This window comes from Chrysochloris asiatica, unplaced genomic scaffold (assembly GCF_000296735.1).
Source record: "Chrysochloris asiatica unplaced genomic scaffold, ChrAsi1.0 scaffold00034, whole genome shotgun sequence".
Lineage (NCBI taxonomy): Eukaryota > Metazoa > Chordata > Mammalia > Afrosoricida > Chrysochloridae > Chrysochloris > Chrysochloris asiatica.
The window spans coordinates 10,883,066-10,903,510 of record NW_006408552.1 but is presented as its reverse complement, the minus strand read 5'-3'; the positions used below and the strand labels follow the sequence as shown (position 1 = coordinate 10,903,510).

Genomic DNA, 20,445 nt, shown 5'->3' with positions numbered 1-20,445 from the left:
GAGATTATAGTACTTCTTTCATACCGCTGATGTCAAACATAAACACACATCCTTTAACATACATGACAGATGCCAAGTAAATAGTAGATGTTACTGTTATTTTAGCCAGTGGTTCTGTTGATGAAAGGCATGTAAAACAGCCATGGATGGTAGAATCTGAAAGGTAGGTAGGTGAAGGGAAGGCTTTCTGAGTAGGTGGACAGAGAGAAGGTAAGTTCAGAGCCAGAGAAAACGAGCTGCTGTCAAATAGAACTGTGCTACACAGGGTTTTCCATGGCTGATTTTTTTTGAGAGCAGATCACCAGGCCTTTCTTCTGAGGTTCACATCTGGGTGGATTTTGGCCATGGTCCGATGGTGGTGGATATTCTCTCCTGGAGGCCCCACATATGTTGGAGGAGAACTCTGCTCTGAAAGGATTTCAATGGGCACCATCTGTTGGAAGTGAGTGCCAGGTTCTTCTTCCGTGGACATCAACCACCCACCTTTCATGGAAGAATCACAGTTGAAGAAAGGTGTGTCATGAAGACACATGTCTTCCTCTTGTGGGTCACCATTCTCTGGCATTCTGGGGAAAGGAATGTTTTATCTCCTATCTGCTCCTGAGTCACCGTCCGTGTCCCCATGTGGACCTTAGTCCCCTCAGAAGTATTGAAGATCATTCCCATGATCTTCCACTCAGGGGAGCAAGGGACCATCAGACCTACTGAAGATGAGGATAAATGAAGACGTGGGACAGAGAAGAGACTCTCTTTAAAAACACACACCCTGTCTGGCTGTCACTCAAGTGCTGGGGGTGGGGGTGGGTGAGATTCACAAATGATGAAAGCTTTCAGAGAGGTCTGCTTCCTCTCATTTTCGGTATTGCTACCCTGTCATTCGAAGCCAGGTTTCCCCCAGAGACCAATAGCCATCCCTTTGTAAGGAAATTCCATTCTCTTCTCTTAGGGGTTGGACTTTGGTGTGGCGCTGTAGGATCAGCACTGGACTTCGAAACATAAGGTCAGCAGTTCAGACCCACCAGCTTCTCCTCAGAAATCCTATACAGGATTGCTATGAGTCAGAACCAACTCAACGGCACTTGACAACAACCCTTAGGAATTAGTCTTGTCCTGGGACCCATCTCTCTCTTTCCCAAAGCCTCAGTTGATCAGTTTGAACAGCATAAGGGTAACTCCCACAAGACAACCTGGGGCGTTTGAAGTTCAATCAAGTGCAGGCCCTTTAAGATCTTTCCTGTCTTTGTGAGGAGCTGAATGACTGCAGGGTAGCTATCTAATGTTGTGGAGGCAGGCACAACACACATGCAGAGGGACACACAGACTGAAACACACAGACGCATACAGACACACAGAGGAAGACATATACAGACATACAGCCACACAGACACACACATATCCCAGGACCAATATTGATTCTCAGTTCCATATCAATGAAGAAACCTCCTCCTTCAAACACCCAGAGCCAGGGAGAACAATTTCTGTAAAAAACATGATATAATATTCTAAATAAGAAGAGTGTTGGATCCATTATGCCAAGTTCTTTACTCCCTCCTTTGCCCTGGCTTTTGTCTGTGTCCCTGAGCACACAGAGTACACCTAGAAAGAGACCCCATGTACTGATGCCACCCAGCGAGGGTTGCCGTGACTTGTACTCTACTTGGGGCCATCTCCCACTTCCGGTGTATGAATATCTCTCAGAGAGACTTGGTGGGGGTTAGGGTGAGGGGGCTGCAAACAATTCAGCACTCAGCTGCTAACCAGAAATTTGGAGGTGTGGTCAACCCAGAGGTACCTCAGAAGAAAGGCCTGGAGATCTACTTTCCACCAAAAATCAGTCGTTGGAAACCCAACAGAGCACAGTTCTACTCCGACACACAAGGGGGCGTCATGAGTAAGAATGGGCCCTATGTACCTGGGTTTTTGATTTATACTTCTTAGGGAAGGATAGCTTGAATCCTTTTGTACAAGCTACCCTGGCATGGTAGGGACGGGTCGTAATTTGCTGTAACCCACAGCTGGGCACAGCCTCAGTAAGAGAGGAGAACTGGGCCTGTTCTTAACCAATTGAGACTCAGAAAACTCGATTCCCTCTTTCTTCTCTTGTAAACCTCACACTCGAACCTCACATGGATCTTTCGTACTCCCCATAATTCCTGGAGTTCTCTTTGCCTTTGGAAGAAATGGTAGTTGGCTCCGGGATGGTGTTTTATGTTTTATTTGCTTTTTGAACCCAAGAACGCAGATGTGGGGCTCTGGGTTCAGTCTCCAAAGAAAGCTTGTCCAAGCAGGTACTGAGCATGGTGTGGCCCAGCCACTGGTCTGCTGGCTCTCTGGGCAGTGTCAGCCATGCCTGGGGGAGGAGCTCAGAGCTGAGAAATTACTACAGTGGGTGGGACCGGGGGTAAGGGAGTTGGAGTGTAAGTCAAAAAACGTTGTTACAAAGGTGTTTTGTTGTGAAGTGCCGTCGCGTCAGTTCTGACACATAGCGACCCTCTATAGAGTTTCTGAGAAGCAGCTGGTGAGCTTGAACCACTGACCTTGCAGTTCAAACGGCTTTGCAGTCTGGCACATTAACCCATAATGCCACACCAGGACTACAAATGTGTAGAAACCTTTCTTAAACAACAATATCAAATTGTGAAGCTATTGTTTCTCACTATCTCCTCCATCTAGGTCTGTACACTTCTGAAGGCGGTGTTTCCTTCTCTCTAACCCTTCCTGATGAGCACAGTAGCTCTGTAGCTTAAGCTATTGACTTTGAACTACAAGGTCACCGGTTCGAGCCTACCAGCTATTTCCATAGGGAGCAAGATGAAGCTTTCTGCTCCTGCAAAGATTTACAGCCGTAGAAACTCTATACAGGATCACTATCAGTTGGAACTGACTCAATGGCACACAACAATGATGCCAACAAACATAAAACTCCAAACTATAAAACTTTTAAGAGAAAACAAAGGGAAAAAAATCTCTGTGACCCTGGGTTAGACACAGAGTTCTTAAAGATTTCACCCATTTTGTTTTGTCTATCAATCAACTCAGAAGCTGGAACCACATTTCCTTCCTCAGGTCCACAGAAGTATCAGGAAAACAGACAAGAGGAAATTGATCAAAATGGAAATGAACAGATGTACAATGCTCGTGGTATCCCTTTAGAAATGACTCAATGCCTTTCCATTAATTTTTGGAATCCATCTATTGTGACAAAATAAAAAAGACTCTCCAGGGAGCTTTGGGTGTTTTTGGTATAAAAAGGCAGGCTGCAGACCAAATATCCCCCATTTATATGTTCAAACTCTCCAGCTCCAGCTGCTCCTCAGAAACCCTATACAAGGTCTCTGTGTGTCAGCACCAACTCGATGGCACTGACCACAACAACCCTTCCATGAACAATTCTGCACTCTTCCACGTATACCCTGTCAAAAGCGTGGTTTTAGCATCCTTGAGGGACTCAAATCATGATCTTTGAAATGTTCTTTGAGTTTGGGAACCAAAAAAGTCTGAAGGGATAAGACTAGGGCTGGAGGCTGGATGGGGTAAGATTTCCCACTGAAATTCTCATAGAACAGTTCTTACTAACCTTGAAGAATGAGCAGGTATCTGGTTGTGATGGAATAACATTCCTTGGTGCAAAGTTCCTGGCATGTCTATCGTCATTGCAATTTCCCATTTTCTAAAAACTTCTTCCTAACAGGTCCCTGTGATTGTCCTGTGTCCCTTGAGAAAATCTATCAAGATGACCTCTTGGGAATCCTATTAAACAATCTTGAACTGCCATGGATTGAATTATGTCGTTTCCTCCCCCCCCCCCCCAAATATCTGTCAGCTTGGCTGGACCTTGATTCTCAGGGGGTTGGCAGTTCCGTGATGGTCCCCCATGGTGCGGTCTGAGGTGATGAAACAATGAGAGGGTTACAAAGTTAAACAATGGTGTTACTAAGTGCCATCAAGTTGGTTCTGACTCATAGCAACTCAAATCCTGTATGGGATTTCCAAGGAGTGGCTACAAGGAGTGGCTAGTGGGTTGGAGCAGCTAGTGGGTTTGAACCGTCAACCTTCTGATTAGCAGCCCAATACTTACCCTACAGCGCCACACACACCACCCTGATTGGCTAGATGGGAGATTTGCAAGGGTATAGCGTGCAACCACTTTTATTTTACAAGAGCTCAAAAGAGAGACACTTGAACATAGAAACAGGAACTCACTACCATTAAGAAAAAAGAGGCAGGAGTGGAGTGCCTCCTCTGGACTTGGGGTCCCTGCATGTCAAGCGCCCAGATCCAGGGGGAGAATGATGTCAAGACACATGGGGATCTCCAAGGAATGCTGAGCCTACAGATGCTGCAAGGTAACACAGACCTTTCTCCAGAGATGGTGCTTGGAATTCGGACTTCTAGCCTCTAAGCGAATAAAATTTCATTTGTTAAATCCATCCACATGTACTATTTCTATTATAATGAACACACACCAGCCTTCTGAGCTGACCTCTCTGCATTGGATGTAACTGGCTCAGAAGAGCTCCTCGAAAGCTACTGTTTTGATTGGACCTTTTTCCTGAAGGCACTGGAAGGAGGTCAAGACAAGCACATTACTGAGAGAACTTGTCTGCAGGCATCCGCTGATTGCAGAGACGTGCTTAAATGCGTTTTGTTTGGGATAAATCCATGTATGGATGAACTGGAACTCCAGTAGCAACACTTTTTGACTGACCCTAATGTAAAGAAGCAGGCAATGAGGAGTGACACATTTACCGGCTTCTTGTGGGAAGTTTGTTTTTGCTGAGTTAATTCTGACTCAGCGGCCCCTATAGCACCTAGTAGAAGTGCCCCCTAGGGTTGCCTCGATGTAAACTTAACAGAGAAGTAGGTTGCCAGGTGTTTCTCCCTGGAAGCTGCTGGTGGGCTCTAACGGCTGACTTTTCAGTTAGCAATCAAGCGCTTAACTACTGCACCACTAGCACTCCTTCACGTTGGCCGTTGATGGAATGATAAATAGCTTTCTGGTTTTCTCTGTGCTTTCTGATTTTCTACGATGAGCATGCCTAGGTAATGTTTTTGTTCTGTTGTGCACGGGGTCACTAAGAGTTGGAATCCATGCCACAGTTCCCAGCAGCAACATGCCGAGCAGGTGTTTGTTAATAAAACCTCATCAGACCTCAGAGTGATTGAGTAGTTTTCATCTTGTCTAGATGGGTCTGGTGAAAGGAGATGGGGATAAGATTCTTAGGATTTAATAATGAATTGTTATCATGACTAAGTTTGTGACTGTCACAACTGTAAAGGTAGAAGTTTTGTCACAAATATGGGGGAGTTAGTTAATCTTACAGTCCAGGAACAGAGGACCCTAGGACCATCAAGGGAGAAGAGCAAGAGTGGAATGTGAGACCCTATTCAGAGAAGACTGGAATCATTGCAAGGAAACAATGAGCGTAAAAGCAGTGTTCTCCCATGTAAACTATCACTCAAGTCACAATATAAACTTGAAGAAAAACCCACAAAACCTCAGAGTAGTTTCTGACATGCAGTTGGGCTGGTGTTGGCCCATAGGAGTCTTCTGGTTTGGTGGGGGAATGCTTTGGTGCTTAGGAATCCCCCTCTGTTCCTCTCCCACCCCACCCCCACCCCCGTCCTTAACCATGCCTGAGCCAGAGAGTGTCCTGGCTGCACAGTGGCTACTGGACCCCAAACTTTCCAGAACATCCGCAGCTTTCTGGAAACCATCTCTCCACAGGGGAGTTCCAGGTAGAAAGCAGGAACCTCAGCTCACAGATTGGTCTGACTGATTCTAGAAGCTGATGCTTTTAGGGCTGGATTGGGCAGTGAGATAAGGAGAGGAAGTTGGGCCTCTGCCTGTTGGGGACTGGCCTTGCCAAGTGACAATGGGGTGATTTAGGGAGATGATATAGCCGCTGACAAGGAGCTGCACTGTTGGGGCTGCTGCTGTCCTTGGAGAGGCTAGCATGGCTCATCCAGCTGTGCTGGTGCCCGAGGCCATGAGGGAGGAGGGACTCTTCCAGCAAGGCCTTTATCACCTCCAAGAAATTAACCTGGAGAAACCTCCCCACTCCTCACGGCTGCTCTGTAGCTGCCATGTGTCCTGAATGCAAATGCCTAGCATAGAAACGCATTCACCTTAACAAGCCAGAACCATTTAATTAAGGAGTCCTGGTGGCGCAGTGGGTTAAGGACTGGGATGCTAACTGTAAGGTCAACACACCAGGTACTCCTTGGGAGAAAGATGAGGCTATTTGCTCCTGTAAAGATTTAGTCTTAGAAGTCCTAAGGAGGAGTTCTACTCTGTTCTACAGGGTCATTACGACTCAGAATCAATTTGATGGCAGTGGAATTATGCCCAAGGCGAGCCTCTAGGTAGTGCAACTGAAAGACTGATTGTTCGAGTCCACTTACAGGTACTTCAGAAGAAAGACCTGGCAATCTATTTCTGGAGAAGCAGCCATGGAGAACACTGTGGCATACAGCTCTACTCTGACCATTAGGGGGTCATGATGAGTTGGGCTCAGTTCCATGGCAGCTGGTTTGGTTGTTATTTTTAAATGTGGGTCTAAAGTGGTGGCAGCTCATACCTGTGAACAAGTGTGGGAACTTAACTGGCAAAATGACAGCTTGTTTGAGGGCCTCCGCGGCCCCCTCTAGTCCCACCACGTCATTCCACCGAATGTTGGGCTTCATCACCACAGCACCTGCAGCAAGGGGCAGAGCCTTCAACCCCAGTCCAGCCAGTGCACAGGTCGTGGTGGGTTGGAGACCCATCTGTTGAGAAAGGCTTGTATGAAGAGGGGCTCCTGAGACTCAGAAAGACCGCCCCCCCCCGAAGCTCTTGGAAGAGATTTCATATATGATACTTTCACTCTTCACACACCCAACTTATGCTTTGTAAATGCAAGCAGGGGCTGGGTAAGGACCCTCTCTGCCTGAGGAAGAGGGTTGGGTAGGTGGGTGGATGGTTCTTGAGAGCAGGTTTCCAAGAGAATGTGATTCCTAAGTGACACTTCGAGCAAGGAAGGGCATCTCAGGCTAGAGGAACAGCAGGAGTAAGGCCCTTCACGAACTTAGACTTCCCTGGGCTGGAGGTACCTCTGGGGCAAACTGGCACATGTCAGAGGTGACAAGAGAGGTAGGCTGGAGTCAGCAGCTTATGGAGGACATAGGGCAGAGGAGGGAGTTTTGTTTTTGTCCCAGAGGCCATGGGGGAACAAATGTTTTACATTTTAGAAAGATTTAAAAGAGTATCCTGTAAATCTTTGTTCTTGTCTTCTTTCTTGCTTAGTTGGAGCTCTACAATGGATCCCTTAAATCTAACAAAACCAAAAAATCCAACCCACTTGCCATCAACTCTGACTCATGGTGACCCTGTGTTTGTTGTATCTGAGTAGAACTGTGCTCCTTAGAGTTTTTGATGGATGCTTTTTAGAAGAAGATCTCAAGACATTCCTTCTGCTGTGCCTCTGAGGGGACTCAAACCACCAACCTCTCCATTTACCAGGCATTTGCACCAGCCTGGGACTCCAATAGCTGGAAGATCCTTTAAAAAGATACATCTCATGATAGCACCCTTCAGTGTAGCTCATGGTGGCTTCCTTTTTCTGTTACCACCAAGTCCACAAGCCTCCTGGCTGCCCACGGCTGCCCCTCCAGCCTACTCACCAACCAGTGTCCCCCTTGAAAGAATGAGCCTCTTCCTTCCATTCACCTGCCTTGCCCTCTCCTTGGTGTTTGGAGCCTGTTTTCTCTGTCTGGAAAGATCTCTCCCCATCACCTGGTTGTTGTGTTGTTGTTAAGTGCCATCGAGTCGGGTCCGACCCATAGCGACCCTGTACAGGGTTTCCGAAGGTGTAAATCTTTACGGGAGTAGAAAGCCTCATCTTTCTCCCGCGGAGCGGCTGGTAGTTTCAAACCGCTGACCTTAAGGTTCACAGCCCGATTCGTAACCACTATGTCCCAATGGCACCACTCCAGGAGGAAACCCTCCTAATTTCTCCCAGAGCAAGTCAGTTCTGGTGCGTTCCCCGGGTAGTAAGGGCCCGTCTTTACTAACAACATTCCTCTTCTCTGTAACGGTTTGGTGTCTGTCTTTCCTGTCAGCTCAGGAGCTCCATGAAGAGCCCGCCTCCTCCCTGGTTTGCTCTGTTAGACTGAGGACTTCTGTTTTTATATCAAGCTCAAGGCCATGGCTAGTGTTTTTTATAAGGCAATCTATAAATCTCATTTATTTCCCTAGGAAAAACTGCTTCTTATATCTGACTTGTAATCACTCACTCTGATTTTGTTTAAAGACAGATGAGTACTTATGGGTGTTCATATTACGAAGAATTAATGTATTGTAACAAAGGCAAAGAATAGTAGGAAGTTTGCTAAAAAGTCTTGTTTGATATAATCAAGGTTTCTGTTTACTTGTAACTAAAAGTTTGGAGTCATGGTATGACGCTCTAGGATAAGCACTGGACTGCTAACTGAAAGGTCAGCGACTCAAAGCCACCAAGCAAACCTTGGAAACTCTAGACAGGGTCGCTATGAGTCGGAATCTACTTCACAGCAACAGGCTGAGGTTTTAGGGCTCTGTTTATAAATAGATAGAGGTGGTAGATTCATTGAGAGATGTCCTGTATGATACCCACCCATTGTCACTGAGTCAATTCTGACACGTGGTGCCCTGAAGGCAGAGTGATTCAGAGCTCAGTTGAACCACAGAGATGTCCTGTATTCCAGAAAGTCAGTTATCCGCAAGGGTTGTGTTGGCACAAAGAAGAGCACATCAGATAGTCAGAAGATCAGTGGTTTCATCCCACGGTTGTTCCATGGGGGAAAGCTGTAGCAGGGTGCTTCTGTAAAGATGGCAGGGTTGTAAATCCTATGGAGCGGTTCGAATCTGTCCCAAAAGGTGCAGGAGACCAGATGAGATACAAAAAGTGTGAAGTGAAGCCAACAACAGAGGGAATGGAGAAGGGGAACAGCTTAGAGACACATTTCTAAGGCACAAGAATAAACAGAGTCTATTCTTTGTGCTAAGGAGCTCTGGTAGCGTAGTGGTTACGAATTGGGCTATGAACCTCAGGGTCAGCAGTTCGTAACTACCAGCTGTTCCGCAGGAGAAAGATGAGGCTTTCTGCTCCCGTAAAGATTTACAGCCTTGGAAACCCGATACAGGGTTGCTGTGAGTTGGAACCAACTCCATGGCACATAACAACAACAACATTCATTGTGCTAGGAGAGTCAGAAAAAAAAGAGGAAGACCCTCAGCAAGATGGATTGTCACAGTGGCGGCAACAGTGGGCTCTAATGTAACAATTGTGAAGGTGGTGCAGGTCAGGGCAGTGTTGTGTGTTCTGTTGTACACGCGGTCATCATGGCACCTAACAACAATAACAAATTTGTTGTAGTACGTGGCAATGGCAATTTAGAGGTAGGATTCTCACCTTCCATTCGAAGCCAGCGTACTTCATGTGGGTGAGGGATAAGGAGGATGGTCCCTTGCTTGAAGAGTGTGGTACCTGATGGGGCATCTCCCAGTAAGCCTGACTCAAGAGAGGCTGTCTCAACAGAGACCGATACTGAAGACAAAGAGGATTCTAGCAGAGAGCTCTAATGACAGTTCCTACCTCTCAAGTCCTTAGGCCCGGTTCTGAGTTTTTGTTAATAAAATTGAGCCCCATCTGTCCAGGAAGGCTTGTGTGTTGCTAGGATGGCGAAGAGGTTTTAGCAGAGTTTCCACACTCACGTAGACTAGGAAGAATGACCTGGTAATCTGCTCCAGAAAGTCAGTCATTGAAAACCTTATGGACCACAGTGGTCCAATCGGTAATTAAGCATGGGCATGGCACACGACCGAGAGTGCTCCATTCTGTTGCAGTAAGTCAGCTGTCAGGGGCACCTGGGCAGAGTAGCTTGGAAAACCCATTCCCAGTGTGACAGATTAAAGAGCCAGAGTGTGGCCTAGAGCTGGGCACTCTAATGAATAGTCAGCACACAGCAGTTCTAGCTACAGGACAATTTCAGGCCCCATAAACTCTCTACCCCTCCTGCAGAGACCAGTCCACCTGGGGTGCTTTCTGATAAGCTTATCTTCAGAAGTCTGATAAAATTAAGCTCCTGCAGACAGAAAAATGAAGAGAGTGGATGTTCACAGTTTTCAGGCACCGAAAAAGAGGCTGGGCATCCTTTGGGCCTAAGCGACACAAATGGCAGCCTTTGAATAGGAGGAAGGAGCCATGATGGATGGATTGTGGGGACAAGCATTGGGCTGCTAACCACAAGGTCAGTGGTTCAAACTCACTAGCTGCCCTGAGGGAGAAAGATGACATTGTCTATTTCCACAAAGATTTAGTCTCAGAAACTCTAAGGAGTATTTCTGCTCTGTGTTACAGAGTTGCTATTAATTGAAATTGTTTGATGGCAGATTGGAGGGGAGGGAACACCCTGGACCTTAGTCCCTTCAGTTGGAGTTGGAGGGGTCAGGATAGTCATAAGGGTGCCTCCAGGTGGTAAGTGCTGTTGCTCTCTCTCCTACCCTTAAAAGTGCTTGGGCCACAGTAGAGTCGACGAAGCCATGGTGTCTCTACCTGGTGACATCACTTCCTGTTACTCTGCCCCAGTGACCTTACTTCCTGTTGCTCTCAAGGTTCATTGTGCTTTTTTTGAAAAAGTTTTTATTGTGAATTGAGTGAGAGTTTACAGGGCAGATCATCAGTTTTACATTCAACAAATTATATCCTTTGTTTCATTAAAATGATTATAATCCCCTCCATGTACCATCTGGGTTCGCTCTATTCTATTCATTTTAACTCTTTTTTAAATTTTTAAACACTGAGGCATATATAATAATTTAAACTCCCAAAGGGCACGTTCTTCAAGTCTGCCTCCTGACTGCCAACTCTTAGTCCTTCTCTTCCCATGAATTTAGAGTCCTCAGCTGCTCCCTCTCTCCATGTCCCCATCTCTGCCTCTATCTCTGATGTCACTGCTTCTCTGGATAAGGTCTCACATTCTGCTTGTGCTCTGCTCCCTTGATGGTCCTAGGGTCCTCTATTTCTGGACTGTAAGATAACTACTCTCCAGGTTTTGTTGCAAAACTTCTACCTTTACAATTGTGACAGTCTCAATTAGTCATGATAACAGTTACTCACTATTGAATCATAAGAATCTTATCCCCATCTCTTTTTACCAGACCCACCTAGACAAGATGAAATCTATTCAATGGGGACTCTATCTTCCCCCACACACTCTTAAACTAAACTCCCTTTGGAAACCTTGTAAGTCAGTCACTTCGTGCCTTTATTGCCCCGTCATTTTGGGTAGCTAATGTCTAAGTTGCCTGTCCCTACCCTGTGTACAGAGGGGAGAGCATTGATACTTGATGTGAAGACTCCTTCCCTCTCTGTTGGTATTTAGAGTTACTAACCCCAAGGGTATAGGACAAGTTCATCAAATTGTAGCAATTTTCTCTCATTTCCTTTATCAAAAATGGGTTTTATTTTAATTATTTTTTATTCTCCTCTAGGCGAGTTCTGATTATCAAGCCATCGAGGCTAGGTCAGATGGATACTATCTGCAAGTTTGGGTATTCTTGTGCATCTCCCCTCACTTCGTATCAGCTGGATGCTTCACTCTCAGCTCTAGTCCTCCATGGCTATGTCCTTGTCCATGGACTCAGGTGTCCCCAGGTCTTACCACACTTTGGACCAACCACACTTTCTCTTCTCTCTCTCATCTCCAGGTCAACGGGAGTCTATGGAACGTGGTTGAACTCAGCTCATTTCTTTATTGCTGCCTTTCCCCCCTGTCACTCACCAGTAGACCAATGTGGTCATCAGCAAGCTTACATGCCTGCTCACGTGTTCCTCATAGTGCTCTTATCTGAATATTGCAGCCTGGTTTTAGTTCTGCCCTGGGGAACTTTGGGGAGAGCTAATTGAAATTTTGACTTTGTGGGCTATCCTGGGGGTTATTATGTGGCAGGTGTGGTAACTTGGGGTGAAGACCCCAAAGGATTGGAGTAAAGACAGAGTCAAAGCCTCAGTTTCCCCACACAACAATTCTATCTGTTGCTAGTCTCTAAACATTGGAGCTTTGTTTTATTAACAAAAACTCAGAAAGCAGCCCCAAGGTTTTGGGAATTCGAAACGATCGTTGGACTAACCTTCTAGAATCTTCTTTGTCATGTGATTCTTCCTTGGTCTCTGCTGGGCCAGCCTCTATGGATCCCAGAGTCAGCCCTACCTGGAGATGCCTCATTGGGTACCAGGGGCTCTGCGATTATGAGCCTGTGCCAATACACTTAGAGCAAGACATACCCCGTTCCTCTCCCACCTCAGAACCATTTCCCTTGCTTAGTCTCTCTAGCGAGAAAATACAATATGCAAATACTCCCTGAAGACAGAGGGACCAGACATCACATTTGCATGGATGTCTCCAAGAGTGAAAGCTGCTTCTCTGTCGACAAGGTTTTCCTGCTAGTGGGAGTGAGGCCCGTGAGGGTGGGAGGAAGGGGCCAGACCGGGGGAAGTGGGCACAGGAAGAGGCTTGTTGGAGAGGTAGGGAGAGGTAGCGGCTCAGCTGGGTCTGGTGCCGTCTCTGTCTGTCCCTCTGCAGTGTGATGTCCCAAGCTTTGTGTTCTCATCAAGGAGGAGAAGCGAGGAGCCATGAGTGTGCTTCTAAAAGTCTCTCTGTCTCCCTCCCCCCTCCTTTTTCCTATAAGAGCCTGGCTGGTTTAGAAAAGCTCTGTCATGTTGCAAATTGTAAAACTCACGAGGGGATGGGATGCACCCTGACAACACAGACAGCTCCCTCCTGGGCCCCCTTAACATTATGTCCAAGGCACAGACCCTGAGGACCTCTGGCTACTGAGCCCAGGCTGGTTGGATTAATGTGTGACTCCTGGTTTGGGCCTGTAGGATCAGCATTGGGTTATGGACCAAATGGTCAGCAGTTCAAACCTATCAGCTGCTCCTTGGAAACCCTGTACAGGATCCCTCTGAACCAGAACCAACTCAATGGCACTTCACAACAACAATGAGGAGAAAGCATGAAAATACTGCACATGAGGTTCCTGTGTGGCCAGAGGAACATGGCAGGAAAACCATCCCCACTGCAGCCCAGCAAGCCAGCTGCAAGGATGATAGGGTGTCCCTGGTGGTGGTTAATGTCACTTGGCTGCTAACTGAAAAGTAGGCAGTTAAAGATACCAGAGGCACCTGGCTAGAAAGGCCAGGTAAGCTGCTTCATGGAAAACTCTATGGAAGTCAGCTGTACTCTGACCCACATGGGGAGTCAAACTCAGCCGCAACTAGTGTGTAGATGCAATGCTGAAGTTTTACTAGTCCAGGTGTTGTTAAGTGTGGTTGAGTTCTGATTCATAGTGACGCTATATAGCAGGGGTTGGGCACATCCAGTCCATGAAATCATTTGGTCTGATCCTGCCAAGGCAACCATAGTTACAGCCATCACTTTGTTATTAAGTGCCACCTAGTCAGTTCCAACTCATAACAACCCTGTATAGAGTTTCTGAGGAGCGGCTGGTGAGTTTGAACCACCGACCTTGCGGTGGAGTCCTACAGTGCCAGTAAATGTTTGACTAAATATTGTTGTTGTTGTTATGTGCCGTGGAGTCGGAACCGACTCATAGCGACCCTGTACAGGGTTTCCGAGGCTATAAATCTTTACGGGAGCAGAAAGCCTTGTCTTTCTCCCGCGGAACAGTTGGTAGTTTCAAACTGCTGACCTTGCGGTTCACAGCCGGATTCGTACCCACTACCCTACCAGAGCTCCTTTGACTAAATATAGCAGGCTAATTTTTAAGCTGATAATTTTGTATGGCCCATGAATGATGTAAATTTTGGTAGAAAAATGTTCTGTAATCCTGCTATATAGGGTTTCCAAGCAGTGGCTGGTGGGTTTGAACAGCCAACTTTGATGTTAGCAGTGAGGTGTCACAAACAGATCAGCAGCTGCTCTGCCCCTTTTCTCCCCCCACTTCCCCCCAATAGGGACAAGGGCAAGACAGTGTGTGTGGGTGACCGACACAGATCCTGGTTATCTAAAAGGCAGCTGGAGAGGCAGGGAGTACCCACAGAGGTTTGCTCCTCCCAGGTGCGTACCTGCGGACCCCTTATCTGTGCCACACTGCATACAGGGGCAGGAGCCCATTCAGGGTATTTGTCTGGCTGTGGGCCACACACTCTCCACTCTGGATCTGGAAGGTGCCCTGTGCATGTGTGTGTGTGTGTATGTGTGTGTGGGCGAGCACAGGTTCCGTGGTGGCTGGAACATGAGACAGATATATTGCCTGCTTTGCCCGAGCAATGTCCAACCCTTGATGCCACCTGCTCACAAGAAGCCCACCTTCTCCTCCTCCCTATCCCAGGAAGCCCCGTGCGAGATACTGACTCACTGATGTGGGCAATGCCTGGGTCCACAGCTCTACAGTGCCTCATGATCCCAGCTGACTCCCGGGAGCCCCACCAGCTGCTCTGGCTACCCCTTCCTTCTCCCTGGGTTTGTTTCCTTGAGGAAGTGAGAGGTCTGTGGGAAGCTGCCAAGACAGCAGCCAGAAAGGCACTAGCACCCTCTGAATTGGGACTCTAGCCCTTTAAATCTGCTCAGTTACCAAAAGAGAAGAGGCATCAGACCCTGTTAATTAAAGCTCGCCCTGGTCCATCCTTCCGAGGAACTGCAGTGCTCCGCGCTCCTCCCTGCTGGCTTAGAGACTCCCCTGAACTCCCAGCCATGGAGCTTGGAGATTTCTCCCCGAGATCAGCAGGAGGTATGGTCCTTGCCGATGGCGCTAAAGCAATAAGACAGCTGACTGACTGCATGGACGCTGCCCCCCTCCTGCCCTCTCTCCCTCCTCTCCAATATCCCAGCTTGGGTTTAGTTGAGACAAATCAAGTTTCCATGGGCTTCAGAGGAAGGGGAGGGGAGGGGAGGCAGGGGGACCTGGAGGTAGCTCCTAATGTGTTTGTTTTGGCCCTGGCGTTGCCTAGCTGTCAAAGTGGTTTGGAGAAGCGGGGAAACATGTTTCTTTAAGCTCTGGTTCGAACAAAACCATTTCCTCCTGGGCTAAGTCCCTTCCCGGGGGCTGTAATCAAAAGGGCATGACCCCCACCATGACTGGCCTTGAATCTTAATCTGATGTCCTGCCTCTTGGGGCTGGAGATGGCTGGGCAGGTTACTCTCAGACGTTATTGGAAAACTCATTCCACACAACTTTCTCTCTGTAAATTGTCTGTCCCGGCAGGAACGTGACACTGGTGTTTGGCCCCCTACCTCCAACCTCCTCTTCCCTTGGCTTGATATACTTGTCTGCTGGATGAAAAGGCTAGCTTGTAGGACTTCAGGAATTCTTAACCCCTTTCTGGGTGCCTTTTGAGGAAACTCAATTTGAGCTGAGCTGAAGGTTCTTATGGCAAAGAGTTGTTTTGATTCAAGCACTGGCGGCTCCATACTGGAGGAGAAGGGAAGGGGGTCCATTTATCTTCCTTGTACCTTGCATTTTATAAATTGTACTGAAGCCCAGAGAACATCTATCTGCAATGTCTTCATTGATGTGTGTTCGCCCCCACAGCTTCCTTCTGGGTGAGATGCATTTCTGGAGTCATCCCCAAAGAAATCATTTCTTTCAATCAGCTTGACGGGACTTCACACATGTCCCTGGAAGCCAGGCCCTGGTGGAGGAATCTGTTCCCATCTTCCTGAGATTTAGGGACATAGTCCAGGTGGTCTCCGATGGGGGCTTCCATTCTCCCCAGGAGAGGAAGACATAGGAGGGAAAACTCCCTTCCCCAAAATTTCTAGGGGTTTAAAAACCCGTGGGTTGCTTAACATCACTTTGCAAGTCTTGAGAGAAACCTGAGCCCCAAACTAGTTCCCAAGAGAGGGGATGTCCCCTCAAAGTGATGGCCCGCAGAGTCTAAACAGTGGACACAGTCATTGTAGCGTGTGTAGAAAAATCCGTTCCCATCCCTCAGCAAAGGATGGAAACTTTCTCTGGGCGAATGTCGTGGAAATCAACATATCTACTGCCCGAGACACTCTGGGTGCAATGAAATTTGTGCTGCCAGAATAAGAAAACTTTGCCGTGGCGGAAACTCCCTGGTTAGGAGAGACAGCACAAAGCCTACAAATGGAATACTTGATGGAATTCCTCATCACGGCGCCTATCGATGAAGTCAGGTAATAATGGGAAGCCTCCAAAAGCTGAGCCCGGCAGAGATACATCCTGCAAGCAATCAGCAAGTGTGGCGGTGTGTGGGATGAAGAGAGAAAGCCCCCTGAGGTAGGGCAGTAAAGAAAATTGATACCTTTTTCCAAGTCGGCGTTGTCAGTTGGCCTATAAATGACTCTCACCTGGAGTTTGGATTCTATGTAGGATTCAACTTACTTGGTAAACAGGGTGTGTTCCCTGAGTTCATAGACCAGAGAGGGTCTAACTAGGGGGTTCCTCACACAGCTCTAGCATCTCTTCCTGCTCTCTTATCTCTATCCGTCTATTTAAACTTTTGCTAAAGAGCCAACACCTTGTTTCTACTTGCTAAATCGAAAAACCAAACCAGTTGCCAAGAATGAAGTAGATTCTGACCCATGGCCATCCCATTTGTGCAGCGTAGAACTGTGCTCCATTGAGTTTTTCAAGGTTGGGACCGTTTGGAAGTAGATTACCAGGCCTTTCTTCTGAGGTGCCTCCGGGTGGGTTCCAACTGCTAACCTTTTAAAAAAAGTTTTCATTGTGAATTGAGTGATAGTTTACATGGGAGAACGTAGGTTTTACAATCAATCGTTTCATTGCAATGATTACAATCTCCTCCGTGCATCATCATTCAATAGTATTTGCTTCCATTCCTTCTTTTTTTGGGAGGTGGGGTGGGGATAGGGGAGGGATGTACACCCAACTACCAACCTTTTGGTTAGCAGTCAAGTGCTCAAATGTTGGCACCACCCAGGGACTCCACTTGCTAGAAGTCCACAGCAGGGACAAACCTGGGGTAGATGTTGCTTGTTGTATTCTTGAACTGGCTGGGGACATTAACAGTAAGTCCACAAGGAGGCTGTTTCTTTGTTTTACTTTTCCTTTGCAACTTAATGGTATGTGTGTGTTGTTTTTTAGTTTACTCAATAGCTGCTGGCTTCCAAGGCATTGTAAAAAGAGCTCTGTGGGATTCACTTGGATTTGGCAACTTTGTGCAGTTTTGTGGTCCACAGGTATTCTTTCAGTGATCTTGGTGGGCTCTCAGATGACTAGTGTGGTGGGGTGGAATGGATGTGGCCTTTAGAAGTTGTTGTTAAGTGCCGTCGAGTCAGTTCCGACCCACTGTGACCCTGTATAGGGTTTTCGAGGAGTGGCTGCTAAGGATGAATCACCGATCTTGCACTCCAGCGCATAAAATAAACTCGCCGCGTCACACTAGACCTTTATGTGAACCTGGTGTGTGGTCAGGGCCTTCCTATCTAATGTTGCTTAGTTTCTTCATCTGTAAAATGACCTGTTGTCAAGATGAAATGGGATCATTTGGCTACAGTCTGTACACTCAGCAGATATAAAAGAAATCTTTTTTTCTTGCGTCCAATGAAGGCAGCTGCCTTCAATTAATTCAGCCTCAACAAGAAGGATGGAGCGGTAGAAAAAACTAAAATGGCTGGTTCACGGGCCACTTCTCAAAGGGCTGGGGTAACCACCTTCTCTTAGATGTCATTCTCCCCTCCACATGGTTAGCAGAGCACCTGGCATGGGACTGCAACTGCCTAGAAGGCTGCCGAGTGAATGCATGATGGGCTGTGGACATTTGACCTTGGGTATAAGTGATTTTTAATTTTCATAACTGCATGTAAGTCATGCAGCCTTGGTAGCATAGTGGGTTACGCGTTAGGCTGTTAACTTCAAGGTCAGCATTTTGAATCTACCAATTGGCCCACAGGAGAACCATGAAGCTTTCTGCTCCTGTAAAGATTTACAACCTCGGAAATGCTATATAGGGTCACTATGAGTAGGAACGGACTCCGCGGCACATAATCATTACCACATGAAGCTAGTTGTCAGTCTACTTAAGAAATACAGCTGAACCAAATAGTTTCAGGAGCCCTGTGACTGTAATACATTTGGATTAAAAAACAGCCATTTGTGGGAAAATCTGCACTGATTAAAAAAAAAAAAAGCCTCCCATGCTAGGACCTATCCCAGGTGCCTCTGGAGTTCCAGGGGTGTCTTTGAAGCCATTCTGGTTGATAAGATAAGATTGGTGAGGTACCTACTATCTTCCTTCATCAAGAGGAAGAAGAGGAAAGATAGTTCTGGGTAGAAGAAGGCCTTTAAATGGTGTAGAACTAATGAATATATCAACCCGTCAGTCAATCTGTGTGTCAACCCAAATCAGTTGCTGTCAAGTCAATTGTGACTCATGGCAACCCCATGTGTGTCAGAGTAGAACAGTGCCCTCTAGAGGTTTCAGTGGCTATGACCTTTTGGAAGTAGATTGCCTCGTCTTTCTTCTGAGGCACCTCTGGGTGGGCTTGAACCGTCAACCTTTCAGTCAGCAAATGAGGGCTTAACCATTTGTGCCACATACTTAGTACCTTTTGAGGAGAGTCATTGCTTCATCAACAAATACTTGTTGAAGATAATAATCAAAATTGTAACTGATATCTCCGCTACCACCTACCAGTTACTGAAGGTCTCCTCTGCCAGGGACTGCCAACAAGAGTGTCGCACCAGCTCCACCCATACAGAGAGGGGCAGAGGAGTAAGCTAAGTGTATGTGCTGAGGCAGAAAGGTCCAGGCTATGAGGGTTACAGAAGCTCAGCAGCAGGGCGTGTCCCACCTGGGAGATAGGAAAGATTTCTTTCAAGTAGATAACCATGCCAACAGAACCCCCAAGCAGGTTACTTTGGGTGTTCATTCTAAGGAGAGGTAGGTGGGGGCACATGTGCTAAGGTCAGAGGTGAAAAGCCATATCCTGGGGTGGTGGGTAATGCCATCTGGTTCCATCCTGGAGTGGGGACGAGACTGGAAAGCTGGACAAGGACCACATCTCAAAGGGCCTGGAGTAACTGCAGAGAAGGGGACATCTTTCTTTTTGAGAGATCATGGAGGAATTTTAAGTGAATGAATTACTTGGGAACATTTAAGTCAGTAAACATGTATTTGAGCATCAGTCATATACCTAAGAACGATAGTTCTAGAACCAAGCTGTGTGTTAAACATGGGGGACACAGCAGTGGACATGGAAGAACTCTTTGCTCCTGTGGAGGTTTCACCCAGGGAGGAAGACAGAAAATATCAGGAAGAAGTATGTCATAAATAGCAAGGTAAAACCAGTGGATCAGTTGTTGAATTGGTACCGACTCACGTGTGTCAGAGCAGAACTGTGCTCCAGAGGTTCTCAGTGGCTGATTTTTTAGAAGCAGATGGCCAGGCTTTTCTTCTGAAATGCCTGTGAGTGGACTCGAGCCTCCAACCTTTCAGTCAGCAGTTGAGTATGTTCACTGTTGGCATCGCTGAGGGATTCCAAGTTGCATGCTTCTTGTTGTTGTTGTTGTTACGTGCCATCTAGTTGGTTCTGACTCATAGCGACCCTGTATAGGGTTTCCGAGGCGTAACGGGTGAGCTTGAACCACTGACCTTGTAGTTCAGACCAACATTGCACATTAACCCACAGCGCCACACCAGAACTCCCAAGTTGCATGCTAAATGGTGACAAATGCTTGAAAAGAAAAAAAGGAGAGAAGGAAGACAGGTTGCATGGTGGGTACTATCCTATATGAGACAGAAGGAGAAGACTGTGCTGAGTTGGTGGACTTAGACCAGAGACCACTTTAGAGGCCAATGTAAGAACCTTGGCTTTGCCATGAATGAGGTAGGTACCAGTGCCAGGTTCTGAACCAAGCAAGAGCCTTTAAAAATGATCCTTCCTGCTGCTGCATTGAAAAAAGATTGACAAGGGTGGGGGCAGGGAGAGTAACTATGAAGCTGATACAAAATCCAGCTGAGAGGCAGTGGTGGTTGGGCCAGACGTGGTGGTATTGCCTAGCTGTCAAGGTTTGAAAAGGGTTAGAATACTGGACCATTTTCCCTTGCATGATGGTTTACTGATGGACTGAAGAGTTGTTTGAGAGAAAGAGATGAGTCAAGGATGACTCAAGCATCCTTGGCCTGAGATGGGGAAGGCTGTGGGTGGAGCAGGTTTGAGAGAAGATCAGAAGTTGAATGTGTCTCATGTTCACTTTGAGACGGCTGGTGAGCATCCCAGTGGAGATGTTGAGTGGGCAGCCTTAGTTCATAGGAGAGCTGGGCTGGGTACAGACTTGGGAATCATCAGAGTCCAGATGGTATTTAAAGCTATCTCAGATGAGATCATCAAGAGACTGAGTAGATGTAGAGAAGACTTGGAACCGAGTTCAGAGACACAACTGTTTAGAGGTTCGGAAGATGAGGAAAAACCAGA

At 47.0% G+C, this 20,445-nt stretch overlaps 1 protein-coding gene across 1 annotated transcript in view; it reads left to right on the top strand.

Annotated features, from left to right (window-relative positions):
* Window positions 1-14,661: 14,661 nt before the first annotated feature.
* CALN1 (calneuron 1) overlaps window positions 14,662-20,445 on the top strand; it is a 634,386-nt gene continuing 628,602 nt past the window's right edge. Inside the window, exon 1 of the mRNA XM_006859718.1 lies at window positions 14,662-14,773. The gene's annotated coding sequence lies outside the window, so the exon portion shown is untranslated. The remainder of the gene's footprint in view (window positions 14,774-20,445) is intronic.